Source organism: Monodelphis domestica, chromosome 1, assembly GCF_027887165.1.
Source record: "Monodelphis domestica isolate mMonDom1 chromosome 1, mMonDom1.pri, whole genome shotgun sequence".
Classification (NCBI taxonomy): domain Eukaryota; kingdom Metazoa; phylum Chordata; class Mammalia; order Didelphimorphia; family Didelphidae; genus Monodelphis; species Monodelphis domestica.
Window position 1 is genome coordinate 359,019,350 of NC_077227.1, and position 16,853 is coordinate 359,036,202.

The following is a 16,853-nucleotide window of genomic DNA, read 5'->3' on the forward strand; positions in this document are numbered from 1 at the left end:
TTAACAGCTTTGTTTGCTCATCGGTCTACTCTTTGGTATTACAGCTTGTTTGGAACTTTTTCCTCCTCTGTTGTTGTCTTTTAAGGCTATAGACTGTGTTCTTATTTAGGAGAGGAGCTGGGACCTTGAGGAATAGATGCTGTATATTAAGCGAATCTAAGGTAGAGGTCCCTGGAGCATCAGTGATCCACAGGGACTTTCAGGTAGCCAGAGGCTCCTCTCTAAAGCTGGGGTCTGTGTGAACTGCACAGACATATAAGAATAAATAGGGAGCATAAGAAAAGACAAGATGGTCACAAAAACCTGGAAAGACTTATATGAAGTGATACAAAGCGAAGTGAATGGAGCCAGGGGAACATTGTACCCAGTAACAGTAATGATGTATGATGATCAACTCTTAATGACTTAACTATTATCATCAAAGCAAGGTTCCAGGACAACTCCAAAGACCCATGACAAAAAAGATTATCCACTACCACAGAAGAAACTAATGGGGTCCGAATAAAGATTGAAGCACACCATTCTTTACTTTTTTTCTCCATAATTTTTTTTACTGTAAGTGATATGTGTCTTCTTTTATAGCATGATGAACATGGAAATATATATAATATTATAACACGCACAGACTCTATTATATTACTTGCCAACTTGGGGAAGGGATTGTAAGAGGGAGGAAGATCATGGATTGCAAAATGTTAAAAATATTATTATTAGAAATTGTGTAGACATGTAGAAAATTTGTAATTTTTTAAAGTATAAAGTACATAGTATAAAAGTATAAAGTTGTGGGGGCACACTCTTTAAGTAATTTTATTGCTAGAAATTCACCCAATGCAAAATTATCAAGGTTTGAATTTTAGTTCTGCTATGTATTCCCTGTATGACCTTGAGCTCACTATTTAAGCTCCATGAGCCTCAATTTCCTTATCTGTAAGTAAGGAAATTGAACCAGATGTCCTTTCAGACCTTCCATTTATTTTTTTTTTCACATTATTTAATTAATTAATTTATTTTTAGAATATTTTCCCAGGGTTACATGTTTCATGTTCTCTCCCTCTCCTCTTCCCTCCACCTCCTGGAGCTGACAAGCAATTCCACTGGGTTATACATGTGTTATCACTTGACACCCATTTCCATATTATTCATTTTTGTAATAGAGTAATCTTTTGAAAACCAAACCCCAAATCATATAGCCATATGACATCCCCTCATTTTCTAATTTTTTGCCACCACAAAAAGTGCAGCTATAAATATTTTTGTACAAACATTTTTTATCTCTTTGGGGGTACAAATCCAGTAATAGTACAGCTGGATCAAAGGGCATGCAATCTTTTAGAGCCCCTTTGGTATAATTTCAAATCATTCTCTAGAATGTTTGGATCAATTCACAACTCCACCAGTAATGTATTAGTGTCTCAATTTTGCCATACCCACTTCAACATTTATTATTTTCCTTAACTGTCATATTGGCCATTCTGCTAGGTATGAGGTGGTGCCTCAGAGTTGTTTTAATTTGCATTTCTCTAATCAGGAGGGATTCAAAACACTTTTCATGTGATTAGTGATAGTTTTGATTTCTTCATCTGAAAACTGCCTATTCATATCCCTTGACCATTTGTCAGTTGGGGAATGCAGATCTTCTATTTCTAAGTAGATAATCCTATGATCCTTTCTAGTTTTAGACTTTTGTACTATATCTCTGTCTTTTAGTTTCCTTATTCATAAAACATTGGATCAAGTCTAGAAACAAAAGTATAATACTTTTATCAAAATAATCAACAGTTTTTGTGGTAACACAACTGGAAGCAAAAGGTATGAACATCAATTGGGAGAATGACCAAAATGCCAATTGTGATATAAAAATGTAAAGGAATATTATTCTGCAATAAAAAGGACTGATTCAGAGAAACATGGAAAAATGTATTTGAAGTGATACAGAGTGAATTAAATAAAACCAAAAAAGCAATAAACACGATTATAATGAATTATATGAAGTCGCCAGAAAAATCAATCTCTGAAACTGAAAGACTAGTGATGATACTAGACAATAAAGCATATATCCCTCCTTAGGGATAGGTAGGGGGAAAGGGGGCACTTCTTTGATGGTGGAATGTTGTACACCACAATCACATTTGCCAACTGTATTAGGTGGAGGATGGAGTTTGCATTTCCAGAAATGATGGAGACACCAATAAAACATTTTATTTTTAGCAAGTAAAACGAGGAAGTTGAACTAAATGCTTTCTAACATCCCTTCTAGCTTTAAATGTAGAATCCTGTGAACATCAGGAAATTGGGTGCTATTTTTAGTAATTACCTAGGCCCCTGGAGAATCTGCAGTTTTGTGGTGGTTCCAAATGACAACAAGTAATAGTGATGTTTGCTTGCTAAAATGTTGTGTGGATTAAAAAGTTTGCAATCTACTCTTCAATCAATCAGCAATTATAAAAAACAATAATGGGAGATTAAGGGCACCCCAGAATATAGTCAGAGGAATAATAAGAATCACTTAGTTTTGGAACAATCTCAGAGATTCGTGCACTCCACTAAAAATGAAAACATTCTCATATCCCCATTTTATGAAAAACCTCAACCACCTTCTGGCCTGACTCAAGGACATCAGAGAACCTGGCCAGTAGGTGGCAGTGGTCAGCCCTGGGTTACAAAAGATGATGGGCAAACTAGACCATCAACAATTGGCTATAGAACAGCTATAATCCCTTAAATTAAGTTTTCTTTAATAATGTGCAATTCACTTTGGCAGAGGAAGCTGATTTTTGGCTGATTTCTTATTGACTGGGAAAGAAATTTACCATATAGCAAATGGTATCTTGTGCTTTGAATGGCTATTTATGGGACTTTCACAGATTTTTAAAGAAATATTTAAATATCCCATTCCTCCAACTAACTTCTTCATAAAGGGAAAAGACTCTGAATATGTCAGATTCTCCCCCAATATATTTGGTAAATTCCCTCCCCTCCTTTTTATTCTTTTTTATGAGGGATGGTTCTTTGGGAAACAGAAGAGAGGAAGAATACATCAGAAAATTTAGACAATGTAAAAACAAAAGATAATAAATTTGTTTTATTTAAAAAAGAAATATTTATTAAAGAGGGTACTCTGACTGGATCTTGAGGGCACTAAAGTATTCAAACACTTAGAACATAAGAGTTAAAGGGAACCTTAGAAGTCTTCTAGTCCAAACTTTTCCTTTTAGAAATTAGAAATCTGAAAGCCAAAGAAGCCAAGGGAGGAGATTCTTATATGAGATAAGGGTAGAAAGGAAAATTAGAGCTGGATGGCAAAAAACCTTGAATGTCAGACTGGTCCAAGGTCATATGGGTGACAACACTAAGCTTAGTACACAAGGCTCCTTGGCTCATAAGCACTTTCAATTATATCTCCTTCTCCCCTTTCCCCAGGAGGAGTACTCAGGGATCAGAATAGTTAAATTATGACAGCAAGGTGCAAAGGATGGAGCCAGATGATCTGGATTTGAATCTTGCCTCTAACTATCTGCGTGGTCTTGGGTAAGCCATCTAACTTCTAGGGATTTATGCATTTAGAGAACCTGGATTACACAACAACCTTCTAAGAGCCTGTAGTGTCCTAAGAGGGGCTTGATGTGTTTCATACCCTAGGTGGGCGCAGTTAAGCTTAAAATATGGAGCACTAAGTCCTGGCTTCAACTGAACCGGGTCCTTGAGGTATATGATCTTGAACCTTCTCAAACACTGTTCCCATCCCACTCCTTCCCCTCCCTTTGCTCCATCTCTGTGCGGTCCCCTCAACAGGAGAGATTTCAATGCACAATTCCCAACCCAGTCCCCGCCTCCTGCTCTGTCAGGCCCCAGGGCCCGGCCTGCATACAGGGGCAGAGCTCTGGACTGATGGTGGGAGAACGATTTAGAGTCGTTCCACCCTTCCGCCCCGGTCCAGGTGAGGGAATCGCCGCCAGTTGGGGAAGAACACAGTTGCTGGGGCCATTTCCTGCTCTTTGTGTGACACATACGGAGGCAGCAGCAGCTGAGGCAGGAGGAGGAGAAGGGGGAGGCGAAGGGGGGCGGGGGCGAAGGCGGGGCCCCGAGCTGCCGGCGGAGCGGAGTCGGAGCCAGAGCATCCTGAGCCCCGGCCCCAGCCCCGGCCCCGGCCCCGGCCCTGGCCTCGGCCCCCCGCAACAGCCCCGGTCCCCTCCCCTGGACCGACCGCAGATCCACTGGGCACCTCGCCGGCCCCGGACACCAGGTAAGCGGTGCTGGGGGCTAAGCAGCCCGACGGAGATGTGTGGTTTCAGAACCAAAACAAGGGCAAGAATCAATAAGGATGTATATGGATGGAGATGAGGATGGGGACCCGCAGCTGGAGGGAAATGGGAGCAAGACCACCCCAGTGGTACCTTTCCCGTTTTTCCCCCTCCCCAGGGCACAGCGCCCTCCGGGGCGCACGGAGCCATGCGGTACTGGATGTCAGGGCCCTATGGGTCCTGGCGGCGGGCTTCTCCCTCCCTCCCCCCAGATGTCCATAGGGGCCGGCGCCGGCGCCGGCTCCAGCTTCTCCCTCCCCTTCAGCCGGGTGGCCACATCTGGGCCCCAGGCGAGCCCAGCGGAAGGGCCTGGGCGCCCGCGGGGGAAGGAGAGGAGGGTCCGGGGCCCTGCCAACCACCTCTGGCTCCCACAGGAGCCGGGGCAGGGGCATAGCGGGGGTCTGGTTGCAGCAGGTGCGGGCCCTGGGACCGAGGGAACGTATGGGGAGAGAGGAAACAGCGCTCCCACAATGCCTAGAGACACCTGCAGCGGCGGCACGGCAGCATCCCCGCGCCTTGTTTACTGCAGAGCCAGAGCCGCCGCCTCTGCTGCCATCGCCAACACCACCGCTGCTGCTCCTGCCCAGGGCCGCCCCCCACCCAGCACTTGCCCTTCCCCCTCTTTCTGCATGCCCCATGGGTGGCCCTTAGATTCAATTTGAATTACTGAATTTAAAGAAAACGTGGGAGCTTGAGCTGAGAACCGCGGAGCAGCCTCGGACTTCGGGGAAGGTTCCAAAGCTAAAGATCCATAGAATGTCACAGCTCTGGGACTCAAGACAGAAAGATTGTTGTCACTATTAGGTCTCAGGTCTTCATTGGCTCCTCCCTGTCAAGGGGCTGAGGGGTGGATCTACCTGGTAATAAAGTTCAAATCTTCTGCCTGGCCTTCAAGGCCTTTCCCAACCTCACACACGCACACATCCTCTTTCTTTTCTTATCTCATATTTCTCACGGGGAGCATTCCGTGCTGTGGTCAAAGTGGACAACTCCCAGAGACACACTGAGCTCTCATGCTTCAGTACCTTAGCTCGCACTGTTCCCCACGTTTAGAATGTCCCCTCTCAGCCTGTTGGATTCTTAAGCATACATTAAAGCCCAACTCTACCCCCCCCCCCCCATGTCTTCGATTTTGCCCCTGTCTCCAAAGACTTTCCTCCTTGGGACTTGGGTAGTGATTTGTTTAGTACCTCTATAAAGTAGGTATCTTGTAATATACTGTGTTTAACAACTGTCTTTACTAAGGGCTGATTCCCCTCATTGGTCTGGGAAATCCTTGAAGGCAGTATAATACGGTAGAATATTTAACTGCCCCCTATAGTCATCAGCACACAGTATATATGTATGTGTGCCACATGAATATATGGCTGTATATTTGTATGATGCTGAACTATGCAGAGACTTTATGTAGGGGGATATTATTCAGGGACAGCAAGAACTTCATAGGGATGGAACTAAGTGACTGGAAATGCATGGGCTGCCAGAAGCAAGCAGAGAAGGTGAATAGATCACAATTGTCTCTATGCTTGTGAGTCAGTAAACTTACTTCAAGGAGACTCAGTTTCCACAACTGAGAAGTAGGTTGGGCTTCCTAGATCAGTGTCTTCACAAGTGCCTGGAGAATGCCAAGGACCATCAGTTCTGGAGGTTTACCTTCAAATGTGGTTTGGCCTCTGTACCACTTAGAGCCAGGGAGGGGAAAATGTCCTTTTTCCTCCCCAAAATAGATTCTACAAGGTATTCACCAGCACTGTCTAGTCCCTGCTATATGACTTTCTCTGGGAGGTGGCAAGAGACAGGATCCAACCCCACCCAAGTGAGGGAGCCAGTTGGGAGAATGCTGGTGTCATTTTTTCTTGCCTACCTCCTAACTGTGTGCCCCTTCAGGTCTGAATCTGAGCTTGTTCTTGAGGTGTTATTCAAGGATATTCAAAGTTTGAAAGGATGGAAAGAATTAGAAATATAACTAGAGGGTCAGCCTTGGGCCAAATTGTGTAGTTGGCAATTTGTTCTCTTTACCCCTAGTTACCTTCCCCACCTGCCAGCATCTACTGACTTCTTGCTCAGACACTACTACTCTAATCTTGGATTTCTACTCAGGAAAGTCTAGGCTAAACTCTTTCATTCTAATGCATGTGTGTGCATGACTGATATGCACAAATAATTGCCCATTATTTCTCCCAGGGGAATTTGTCCCTGTCATTTAAAAGCTATATGACCTTAAGCAAATTGATGCCTCAGTGGGCATCAGGAAAATGAGAGGGTTGGACTAAAGTGATCTAAGTTCCCATATGGTTCTAAATTCTATGATCTTATGATCAGTAATAAAACTCCGATAGTAAATGATAATGATAATGATAATAATAATAAGCATTAGTTAGGTTTGGTGGAGTGTGGAGAGATAGGATTTTCTTTCCAGTAGATAGAAATAATTTCAAACAGGTAGATTTCTCAACTCAGCAAACATTTATTTAGTTCTTACCATGTACAAGTACCATGCTAAGTACTAGAAATGCAAAGACAAGAATGAAACAGTCCTAGCCTTCAATAAGTTTATATTCTCAGGGCGGGGTTGGGGGAACAGTATGAAGATGGACTATCCTAAGACTAGTTGACTAGTTGGATTAGGGGTGAGGGTAGAGAGACATAGACAGAGACAGAAAGACAAAGACAGTTAAACAGAGACAGACAGACAGACAGACAGAATGAGAGAGAGAAAGAAAGAAAGAGAGACAGAGACAGAAAAAGACAGTTAAACAGAGACAGACAGACAGAATGAGAGAGAGAGAGAGAGAGAGAGAGAGAGAGAGAGAGAGAGAGAGACAGAGACAGAGAGAGAGACAGAGAGAGAGACAGAGAGAGATTCATTTTTATCCTTGGAAAGCATTTGCTAAGTGCCTAGTACCTAATGGTATGAGGTTATGGGTTAGACTTGATCTTCTCCCAAAGAATTATATATTTTTCCTTGCTGCTGTTCCTGTACAGGGCCTATTTTTCCAGCAGAAGGAAACAGGGCAATGTTATTGCTTACAAAGCTGGGTGCCATCAGCCCACTCTGAATGCTGAGCCTCCTGCCTGGTAGCATTAGCTCTCCCCCTCTCTAAGCTCTTCCCTCCTCCCTAAGCTCTTTTATTATATTTCCTGGCCAGTTCTGACCAGCTCCACAGGCACTCAAGCCTTCCTGCTTAGTACATGTTGGAAAGCAGAAGGGCAAAAACTTGTTCCAGGCAATAGGTTAAGCTTACTTGATTGTCAAGGTTGAATACAAATCAACTGAAAATGAAGTTTGGGACTTGGGGTAGGGTGAAGGGGAGGGTTCATTAAGACCAGAGACTGTCCCAGAGAGAGAGAATAGGGAAAAATAAAAGACCTGAAAGTGAGGAGGTAGAAAAAGAGGGAACAGATAAGGAACACAGTGGGCCTTCTTAATAATTCATAGCCCTACTGTATTCATTCACCGGGAGGCTCCATTTCCCATAGAGCATTTTGCCTGTGTTGCTGACACTGACCAGCAAGCAAAATTAGGTAAGGAATAAAGCAGGCAGCTCATTAACATTGGGAACGGCTCTTCTAAAATTAGCACAAGGCACAAATTGACATTTATCAACCTCCAGCTTTGAAGATTTGGCATGTTCTCAAAGAGTGTTCTTGGGACCACTGTTGCTTGCAGAGGACCCCACTAGGTGGCCTTCAGTCTGGTGATTTTAGCCTCAATGGTGATTCCATAAGAGTGTCTCTGTTTTTGGTGTGATCTAACCTTTTATTTTTATGTAATAACACCAGGCATCAGCCCACCTCATTGATTTTTTAAGAGTGGTATTGTGTCTAGGAACAGGGACGTGGTTGTATAAGCTACTGAGTGAGACTATAGCTGAAGTATCTGGTTCAGTTCTAGGAGGAACATTTTGGGAATGATATTGATAATCTGGAGGATATCCAGAGGAGATGGAGATATCCTCTGGAGATCCAGAGGTGACTGAAATTGTGAAAAGTTTTTAGATCCCACCTTCAGAGGATCATTCAGGAATGGAGGTTGTTTATTTAGGCTGGAGAAAAGAGACTTTAATAATAATAACCAACATTTCTATAATGATTTGAGTGATTATGAGAGAAATATCTCCTTTCTGAGCTCAAGTAATGAGTAATTGCTACCAAATATATATCTATCACAACAGAGAAATTAAGAAGGTAAAAACCGAGGTTTTACTATTATGCTCAAGCATAGGTTCAGACCTCAGAGAAAACCTGATCATTAGGATTTTAAAAGGCTTCTTAGAGGCCAAATTTCATCAGAATAACAGAGAAATAATTCTTTTCCAATATTGGAGTCTTATATATTCTTCTTAGGGCATAAAAGTTAAAGAGAAGACATATCTATAATTCTATATTCAATGTCCTAAAAGTTGAACAAACCTAAATAAAGATAATCTCATACATTCCTCCACAGAAACAACCCTAGTCAAATGAAACTATACTTAGAGCAAGGGTCCCCAAACTACTGTCCCTGGGCCACATGCAGTCCCCTGAGGTCATTTATCCAGCTTCCACCACACTTCCAGAAGGGGCACCTCTTTCATTTGTGGTCAGTGAGAGGAGCACTGTGTGTGGTGGCGCCACTCAGTACAGTACTACTTCTGGTGACATAATCCTTTGCTGGCGCCTTGTTCTGAGAGTAACTGAATGAGAACGAGGCACCACACAAAGGATTATGTGGCTGCACAATGGAAGATGTCGCCATGGTGAGTGTGATCTGGGGGAGGGGATTCCGCACTGTGTATACTGCTGCCTGGTATAGTGGTGGCAGTGCTGGGCCTGTGCAAGGTGTGACAGGCCCATCACAGCCAGCGCTGCAGCCTCTGTTATACCAGACAGCGGTATACAGATTTGTTCATAATTGTTTTTTATAGTCCAGCCCTCCAACGGTCTGAGGGACAGTGAACTGTGTAAAAAGCTTGGGGACTCCTGTCTTAGAGGATTCACAAATAGAGTGATCGAGGAGGAAGATTTATAGGTTGCCAAGGAGTTAGAGACAATTGAGATCCTTCTTTTGGCTTCTTCCCTCAAGAATGCTTAACGCTCACAAGTAAAATTTTACACCCCCTAGAACAGCTTTTATTCGTGTAATTAATATTAAAACAGACTTTTAGTTCACCAAAATTTACTGGAGGAATGGCCTTGACACCCAAATGATAAAAGGAACACAAAAATTCAAATAACCAAGCTATGCCAATCTCTTTACAGATATCTCATCGGATCCCCCAGCAACCCCTGGAGGTTTTTTATCCTTATCATCCTTTTTTTTATAGATGAGGAAACTGAGACAGAGAGTTTCAGTGACTTGTCTAGGGTCACATAAAGGGCAGCTAGATGGTGCAGGGGATAGAGTATCAGGTCTGGAGTCAGGAAGACTTGAATCAAATATGACCCCAGACACTTACTTGCCACATGACCCTAGGGAAGTCATTTAACTCTGATTGCCTCCGTTTACTCATCTGTAAAAATGAGCTGGAAAAGGAAGTAGACAATCACTCCAGTATCTTTGTCAAAAAAACTCCAAATGGGGTCAGAAAGAGTGGGGCATGACTGAAACAACTGAATAACAAAAACAATTCATCTAATGTTTGTTTTAGAGAAAAGAGTGTTAGATTTGGAATTAAGAGATGTGGGTTCATTTTGGCCTCTCAGAGTCTCAGTTTTCTTTTCTTATTATAAGGACAATAATACTGATATCACCTAATTCATATGATTATAACATTTAGGTCTGGAATAATAATAGCAGTAGCTAGAATTTATATAGAATTTGAAAGTTTGCAAAGCTCATTCAGTCCAAATCCTCATTTCTTGTCTTCTTCTCATCTGATCCCCACTGCTACTGTAGGAGGTAGGTGCTATTATTATCCTCATTTTGCAGATGAGGAAATTGAGATACAGAGTTTAATTGAATTGTCCAATGTCACACAGCTAATAAGTGTCTGACTCCAAGCTCTTCCTAGCTCCAACACTCATGCCCTATGTGTATTGCCCCTTTGTGACTACTTTTTCCTTCAAGACAATTCTTCATGTTCATTTTGTTACCTGGTTACAGAGATTAGGGACTAGAGGGATGCCTATAGTTTGGTCTGTCCTGTACTTCCTCCCAAGGATAGCTTGCTGGGAAGCTTTTTCCCAGTAGCAGCTGTGGGGCAAGTAGGTTGTTTGATGCAGCCTAATATCAGAGTAGTGTTGTCCATGGTTTTCCACTTCTGCTGAGGTTCCCTTTAGGTGACTTAGAATTTCTAAATCCCAAAATCTCTTTTGAGCTCATCTCTGATTTGGACTGCATAGGAGCATTATGCTGATTCCTGGAGAATTTATTATTCCTCAATAACTAAGGAAATTCAGTCTTTTCTGTGGCCTGAATGAGAAGTAGCAAAGGGAACATAGTTCAAGGATAGATTTATGGAAGAGGTAAGGCTTGAGCTAGACCTTGGAGAATGAATTTAAATTTAAATAGACAGAGAGAAGGGGAGGAAAATATTCCAGAGCTCAAGAAAAATCATGTTAGCAAAGGCTGAGGCAATTCTCACATTTCAAAGCATAGAACAGAAGGTCAGAAAGGAATTTCCCTCCCTGTATGCTCAGTGTTATGCAATCAACAAGAGAAATTCAGGGAACATTTTGCTATTTACAAAAGTGTTAGGCAAAAAAGTTGTCTAGGTTTGTATCTGTTTAGGCCTGATGAATAGAGCAATGGTATGGGGTCCCGGGATTTCCCCATGACTAGTTATATCATTGAGTTGTTATGCGACCTTAGGCAAGCCCCCAAAGTGTTCTGTTCTCAGTTCTTCCATTTCCAAAATGGAATTGGTCTTACTTGCTACCTGTCTGTTCTGTGAAATGCTGAAGATGAGATAATGTCTGTAAAGCAGAGTCTTAGGAGAAAAATGATATAGAAATAGAAAGGATGATGATGATATTCCTGAATGTTAGAACCATTTGGACAGATGCCCTTCCATTCCTCAAGAGGCTATTTATTAATTGCATACTGTATGTTGATCTAAAAAGGAGGATTGTGGCTTGGAGCACTGAGCAACTGAGGGGCTGAAAAGGACTCTGTGATTCAGAAATTCTGAAATGGCCTTTGGATCTACATAGAAAGACATTTCAGCATTCACTGTGTGAGAGTGGTGAGATGCCCCTCCAAATGCAAAGATTTGGGAGACTGGCTTCTCCTCCTCGGCCATTACTTAGAGTTTGTGTTGGGTCTGTGTGGCGTGGTATCTGATCCCCTATACCCAGATGTCAGAAACAGCCAAGAGCATAGACTGGGTACATATCATCACTGGGGGTGGTTTAAGGATTTACTCTTGCCTGGGGATTGGTTTCCAGTGGAGGTGGTCTGGATTCTCCTTATGTAATACTTTGAAAAGCTCACCTCAATTAAACTGGGGTTCAAGGGAACTGGAAAGTGAACATGACCCCTGGTATAGAGGCCTGAGAGAATTTAGGGAATGAGAGTACAGTATTGGGAATTGGGAGCTTCTTGTGCTCAGTCACCTATGATGGTTCACATTGTCACTAGGTAACTTTAGACAGTAGCATTTGGAGACAGGTGTGAGTGAAACACTAACTGACTCACAACAAAACCCAGGGTGGGGGGTAAGGGGTTCAAATAACATCTTAAGGACACTGTAGCATCTTCTGGTACCTTAAAAGGCCTCCTGTCTCCATAACAAATCTACATTTCCCACTTATAGGGAACTTAGAGAAAGATAGAGAAGAACGACAAACTTAACAGATATTTTCTGCTCTGCACACAGTTTAAAGTCACCCCACTATCATTCATTCATTCATGCATGCATGCATTCCTTCAAACAAGTGTTTACCAAGAGCAATGCATTATGGGGAATGTAAAGAGAAATGACAGTCTCTGCATTCAAGTAAGCTCTGTATCTGTCTTTGAGGGAAACATCCAAAAAATGTTCTTTCAAACTGAATTTAAATACTATTGTCTTAGTGCTAGAATTTCAGTGCCTCAAATAGAGACCACATTTCTATTCCTTTTTTTATCCCCCATGGTACGTACCACAAGGCTATATGCACAAACCAGCTTTTTCCCAGCATGTATGTCAACATCCCCCCGCCCCCTTCCACCTTTGCATAGCCCGTGAAAACCACTCTCAGCTAGGGGAGGTGAAGACTGACTTTTTCTTGTTCTCCTTCCTCTTAAATTAGTGGATAGCATTGCTAGCATCCTTTCTTCCTATCTGTTGCCATCATATAGCATTATCTTCAGAATTCACTTCTATCCAGCAAATATTTAAATAACTACTTTGTACGAGGGATTTTGAAAGACAAGGAACTGAGAATACCATACAAAGACAAAAAAGGAAATAGACCCTGCCTTCAAGGAGCTTACATTCTACTGGGATGAAAAAAGCCTGTACTCCAGGATACATACAAGGGGTAAAAATTAAAATTTAGGGGGAGACTGAGGCAGGTAAAAATTAGTTTCTCTCTGCAAGGAGTATTATATTTTTATGAGGTTTATTAAAGATTAAGGATTAAAGAAAATACAGGATAAGAAAGCACGTGAATAGGCCAGAGAGAGGCCTAGACACAACCTAACCTACATTATGAAAAGAGCCGCGTCTCCTTGCCAACAGAAACGGAAAGAAAAAAAAAACACAAAAGGGCCTTTCCAATCAGGTTAAATACCTTCTCAATCTTGGCCCATGTGAGAATTCGGTGAGATTACAAAGCATTTTGGGGAAGTGGAGCAAGGGCTTCTGGGGATTGAAGTCCTGTATTCAAGTCTATTTTTTACATTTCACCATGTGATCATTTTTGGAAAAAATTATTTTTTTCCCCAAAAGGATCATGAAAACATAATCAACTTAAAGATTATAATAATGTGAGGATAAGAGGGAAAAAACACAATAATTACTGGTCGCATTGACAAAAGTCAGTTAGGGGGCAGTCCCCTTTGGCATGAAAGTATACATACAAATAAAAGTTCAATCAACCACACCCAAAGTTCACTCTTGTTCACTTGTGGTCTGGAGGCTTCTTCATAGTATCTTCTCCAACAGTTCAGTTTCTGGATTCAGAGAGGTATCATGTTTCTGTACCTAAAATTCTTCTCAAAAAGAATTTAAACTTTGCAATTTAAATAATAATATTTTTTTTTACATTTCCCCATGTTGTGGGTGATTGAAAAATACACGATCACTTAGGGATGCATGGCTGAGGTATGAGTATATGAATTAATTGGCAAGAGATATCAAAAAGATATCAGAAATCCAAATAAAAAAGAAAAATTTCTGGATGAAAATATAGACTATCAAATTCTTATGTGTAAAAATTCTAAGTAAAAAGAAAAATAAATTTATAACAGGTCCTTGAATCAGGGCCCAATCAAAATGATCTAAGCAATGATGCATTTATCCAGTCAGTAGCCAGGACTACAGAAAGGTACCACACTATGAAAGGCAGAAAAGGGGACCAGAGTATAGGAACCAAGGTTTCAGGGATACTCGTCTGTGAGTATTTTCAGAGTGAGTGTGGACACAAGGAAAGCCTATGTCTTAACAACATGTTAAACACAGTAACCTCTAGTCTTCACACTAGGTTCAAGACCTTTGTATTGGCATGGAAGTGCATCAATCCATCCTGGACTGGCTTTTCTTTGGCCCTGTGCAATGGCTCTTTTGTGTATATCTTGTCCTGGAATCAGACAGAATCATTAAGCAAAGTCCCATAATTTTTTAAATAATTAGTGGCATCATTTTTATAGTCACAAGCCTTTTGGGGTATGCATTGGCAAATGTATTTTAAACTTATAGTACTGAAAAGTCAAAAAGTTAAAGAAAACCTTAATGCTGGTGACATGTGCTTCAAATATAAAAAGGAGAGAAAAAAAACAAGTAGTATATTGCACATGCAAGAAAAATATAATAATAAAAGTTTTAAAAATTCAAAAATGTAGCTTATAATCATTGACACACTGTGTCAGCTAAGAAAATATAGCATACAAGGCTTTCTCACCAAAAATGAGATCCATTTCCTCTTCATGTCTGGCCATGCTCTACTATGAGTATGATAAATGAATTGAACAGTAGTACAAATATGTAGATATCAATATCCCCAAAATTCTCAATAGCCCAATTAATTACAATAGCAAACAAACACACTATCATATTTCACATAAGTTGCTGTATGGCATTTTTAAAACCTATGAATTGATGGATATTTGTCACAAGTTTTTACAATCATAGCAATTCTTTCAACCTTGGTATTTAAACATATTTTTAAACAAAGTAAAACTCATCTTGGGTTAAGAACATAACAAGAAATCTATATATCATTCTGGTGGAAGTAAAATAGTGAGCTGAAGAGTATAAATAAAGGGGTGCTCCTTTTTTGGAGGTTTATTTGGGGTACAAATGCCCTGAGATTAACTGCCCCAACTTTCATTCACATATTTAGAGATGCGGGAAGGTTGGGGGTTATAAAATGTATTTCACTTCAGCTATGGGCCTTACCTCATGGTAGGGGCAGGCAAAAATGACCAGAGATTGTAAAAAAAATTTCAAAAATCATATTTAAAAAACCCTTAAAATCAGTTGAGATATTTAGCACATTAAATTTTCCAAAGGTTGTTATAGTAATTGTAACCAGTTCTGAAGTCCATCTATCCTCTATGTGACAATTTACAAAGACAAAATTAGAAAAGCTGTTTTTTCATATATGGGCTTAATTATTACAATATTTTTTTCAATATATGGTTATAGGGGAAAAGCAACAGAATTTTAAAACTCAGTAATTAACCCTCAGTACATTCAAAATAAATTAAATCAACCTTCAGTGTAACAGAATAATATTGAATGCAGTTAAAATCACAAAGTTAAACCTTAAACAAAGTAAACAATAAAATAAGGTAGAATACAGAGATTTGTATAAACCATTGGAGTCTGAAATGCCTTAAAATATATAACCTCCAGTCTTTAAAGTTCCTTGGGCTTTTTGTTTGTTTGTTTTTTGTTTTTAATTATCCATTTAAATGTCTATTGTCCGAAGGCAGAGTGGTAAGGGCTAGGCAATGGGGGTTAAGGGACCCATCCAGGGCCCCACAGCTGGGGAGTATCTGAGGCCAGATTTTAACCCAGGACCGCATGTCTTTAGGCCTGGCTCTCAGTTTGCTGAGCCACCCATTTTCCCCTTCAAAGTTAGTTGAATCTTCTCCCTGACATGCAGGTGAAGTCAATAAAATTAACAGAACAGTCAAAAAGTATCCTTTTAAATAGCCCATTGCTTTTAAGTTCCTGTTTGGAAAAGGCTGTTTCTTCTCCTCTCCCTTTTTTCTCTCCCCTGCTATGATCCACCCATGTGGTCAATACCCCTGTCCACTCGGAGGCTTAGCCTAAGGGAAAATTACCTGTTCTCCTTTCCCTCTTGTCTACCCACGTGGCCAATAACCCCCCCCCCCTGTTTTTTTGTTTTTTTTTTTTACCAGCTGGTTTTTTATACTGAAGAAACTGGATCTGCTACCAGCAGCCTCGGTTCTGGGGCTGAGGCTGGGGCAATGAGCCGTCTGGGTCGAAGGACAGTTTTTGGTGGACTGGGATTGGCTGGGCCAGATGGGCAGAGACCACTGAGGTGGGCTGGGGCAGGAACGCAGGGCCAGGAGCTGGAGCACCAGGTGAGGACAGAGTGGCCAGGAACAGCAGCAGGAGGAACAGGCAGGCAGAACTTAGCAGCCAGGTGGGCTGCAAATGCAACAGGTCCGGAGCGAGCCTGTAAGCTATCTAATGGCTGGAACAAGCAGCAGCTTTGCAAGGGTAAAAAACCTCGGCCAGAGAAAAGTGGATCAAAAAAAAATTTCTAGGCACTAGCTATTAAAAGCTGAACTTAAGATCAGAAAAGAATCAGAAGATTGAGAGTATTTCTTTTTCCTGAAGTGGTAAGCCAAAACTGTAAAGATTAAAATTTAGGGGAAGACTGAGGCAGGTAGAAATTAGTTTCTCTCTGCAAGGAGTATTATATTTTTATGAGGTTTATTAAAGATTAAGGATTAAAGAAAATATAGGATAAGAAAGCATGTGACTAGGCCAGAGAGAGAGGCCTAGACACAACCTCACCTACATTATGAAAAGAGCCGCGTCTGCTTGCAAAATACCTTCTCGATCTCGGCCCACATGAGAATTCAGTGAGATTACAAAGCATTTTGGGGAAGTGGAGCAAGGGCTTCTGGGGATTGAAGTCCTGTATTCAAGTCTATTTTTTACAAAGGTAATATAAACCATAGCAAGTAGCAGAGAATACCAATAATTGGGAGCATCAGGAATGGTCTTTTTAATAGGTGGCCCTTGAGCTGAGCTCTGAAGGAACTTGGTGATGAGGAAGAGCCAAAGAAAAGAAGGAGTGCATTCCAGAAATGGTCAACCATTTGTGTGAAGGTGTAAGTAGGAAATAGAATGTCATATACAGGAATTAGCTAACCAGACAGTTTGATTAGAACTGAGAATATATGAAAGAGAATAATATGGAAGTAAGTAGGAGCCAGATTCT

General features: G+C 41.2%; 1 protein-coding gene across 1 annotated transcript in view; it reads left to right on the plus strand.

The window, feature by feature from the left end:
• Nucleotides 1-4,067: 4,067 nt before the first annotated feature.
• The window catches only part of CYFIP2 (cytoplasmic FMR1 interacting protein 2), a 167,636-nt gene continuing 154,850 nt past the window's right edge, over nucleotides 4,068-16,853 (plus strand). Inside the window, exon 1 of the mRNA XM_056811521.1 lies at nucleotides 4,068-4,246. The gene's annotated coding sequence lies outside the window, so the exon portion shown is untranslated. The remainder of the gene's footprint in view (nucleotides 4,247-16,853) is intronic.